The sequence below is a fragment of the Myotis davidii genome, unplaced genomic scaffold, assembly GCF_000327345.1.
Source record: "Myotis davidii unplaced genomic scaffold, ASM32734v1 scaffold837, whole genome shotgun sequence".
Taxonomy (NCBI): Eukaryota; Metazoa; Chordata; class Mammalia; order Chiroptera; family Vespertilionidae; genus Myotis; species Myotis davidii.
The window spans coordinates 444,603-447,329 of record NW_006291728.1 but is presented as its reverse complement, the minus strand read 5'-3'; the positions used below and the strand labels follow the sequence as shown (position 1 = coordinate 447,329).

The 2,727-nt window shown below is 42.5% G+C and overlaps 1 pseudogene; it reads left to right on the top strand.

Annotated features, from left to right (window-relative positions):
• The window catches only part of LOC102758660, a 21,829-nt pseudogene extending 19,672 nt beyond the window's left edge, over positions 1-2,157 (top strand).
• The last annotated feature ends 570 nt before the right edge of the window (positions 2,158-2,727 follow it).

The following is a 2,727-nucleotide window of genomic DNA, read 5'->3' as shown; positions in this document are numbered from 1 at the left end:
ATACACCCAGCAGCGCTGCTGATGCCTGAACGGTATGTGGAATGAAGTGGGCGGGCATCGGGAGGCCACTATGGCACGGGGCAGGCACTATGGGCAGTCTATCTGAAGTGTACCTGGCGTATAAGACGACCCCCCACTTGGAGGCATATTTTTCAGGGCCAAAAAATCGTCTTATACGCCGGCAAATACGGTAATGCTTGTGTATGTCAAATATTATTCTAAGTGCCTTTCATGTATTAACAGCTCTATTTCACAGATGAGGAAACTGAAGCACATAGAAGTTTCTTGCCCTATATAACTATCTATATCTCTCTCTATAAAAACCTGCGCGGCCATTACTGCCTGTCAACTGAACCACTGGCTGACTGGTTGCTCTGGCATGCACTAACCACCAGGGGCAGACGCTCAATGCAGGAGCTTCCCCTTGGTGGTCAGTGCGCCCCCACAGCCAACTTCCAGCACCCTACCAACCTTCTGCGGTTCTTCCCCCCAGCCAGCCCTGATGGGCTCCATTGCCCGCCAGGCCAAGGGAACCTCACCTGTGCACAAATTCATGCACCAGGCCTCTAGTTATATTATAATCCTCTAACTCAGCAGTCCTCAATCTGTGGGTCGCGACCCCTTTGGGGGTCGCACGACGCTTTCACAGGGGTCGCCTCAGACCATCGGAAAACACATATATAATTATATTGTTTTTTTGTGATTAATCACTATGCTTTAATTACGTTCAATTTGTAACAGCATCGGAAAACACATATATAATTACATATTGTTTTTGTGATTAATCACTATGCTTTAATTATGTTCAATTTGTAACAATGAAATTGGGGGTCACCACAACATGGGGAACTGTATTAAAGGGTCGTGGCATTAGGAAGGTTGAGAACCACTGCTCTAACTACTAAAGCACTGTCTTGCCTTGATTTTCAATTTGTTTTGTTTAACTACCCAGTGCTTCACCTGCAGAATTCTTCTGCTAGGTGTAACCATTCCTCAAAGGCATTGTGTGTTTTGTAAATCCCAGTATCTTCTGATATTGATGGATTGCTTGATCAATAAAATGAGTAATTCTTGATCTCCTACTCTATACCAAACACTATGATAGGAGCTAGGTTGAAAAAGTCAAAATTACCAAGCTCTATAAATAAACAGCCCCTCTCACAACCTGCTACTTAAGTGTGATGTGACTGCTAAAATCAAGGGCTACTCTCTGCTAACTCAGGTTTGACCTACAGCCTGTGGGAGGAGACCACCTCCCCAGCAGTGTTGGGCTCTCCCAGCAGGTGCGATGCCTCAGCACATCTATAGCCAGGCCATTTGCCGAGCTTGTGCGGCCACCTGTTCAGGTATTTGGTATCAAACGTCACTATGCCACTGCTCTTTATTCTGCTGCATCTAAACAGAATAAACTGGAACAAGTAGAAAAAGAATTGCTGAGAGTAGCACGAATCTTGAAGGAATCCAAAATGGTTGCTTGATTTTTAATCCCTTTGCAAAACATTCCATTAAAGTGCAAAGCCTGAATGGCATGACTGTGAGAGGTCTTCTTCCCTCATGTCCAACCCAATCAATGACCAATTTGCTTGCTGAAAACGGTCGCTGAACCAATACCCCCTGCGTCATTTCTGCCTTTCCTACCACGATGAGTGTCTACTGTGGGAGAAGGCCCATGCACAGTGATCACTGCATCTCCTTTAGATGAAGCCACTCTCTCTGAATTAAAAAAATGGTCCTGATAGCTTTCTAAATAAAAGCCAAATATTGAAATTGGAAGGTAAGAGTGACCAGTCAACCTTGGCTGGTTTGACTCAGTGAATAGAGCGTTGGCCCATGGACTGAAAGGTCCCAGGGTCAATTTCCGGTCAAGGGCATGTACCTCAGTTGCAGGCCGGATCCACAGTCCTGGTCAGGGTGTGTACAGGAGGCAACCAATTGATACACATTGATATTTCTCTTGCTCTGTCTCTCCCCCTCCCTTCCACTCTCTCTAAAAATCAAGGGGGAGAAAAATAACCTTGGGTGAGAATTAACAACAACAGAAGAAAAGATTGGTCAATCATGGGTAGAATGATTGTCCATATTGGGGAGAAATATGTTGCTATGTCTGCAGAAACCAAGATTCAGAATCTGAGCAAAGTTATGTGGGAGGTTTTCTGAAAGTGTTGATTTTTCTGTCAGTAAAAATTCCTAAGCTTAGAGCAACAATAAAATGTTTCCTGAACAGAAAAAAATAAAAATAATAAAAAAAATCAAGGGCTAAAATGAAGTACAATAGACTTCCAAACTTTCCATTCCACAGAGGTCAAGATGGCAGCCCAGAAGTACCAGTTTATTTTAAAAATAAAGTTGCATTCAGAAATATTTCCCTCTGATCCTCAAAGAAATAATTTGCAGCCTTATCCTAAAACCTTAATTTGTCCATTTGAAATAAACATACATTTTAGTACCAGGGTAAATCAGGTCTGGGAAGTCATATTTCTTTTGTAGCTAAATAATCATTGATGTACAACATTATGGTTGTTTCTCATTACTGTAGTTTGGGGAGCTACTTTTCTCAAACTTTCTCAATCAATAGAATATAAATCTATCAGCTACCATCCAAACAACCCTCTGGGTATGGATTACTCAGTATGCATACAAGGCTACTCATATTACGGACTGAAATGTACAATCAAGCAGAATGATGTGCACACAGCTGTTTTATATTTAGCTGGCTTTGTAATGTGA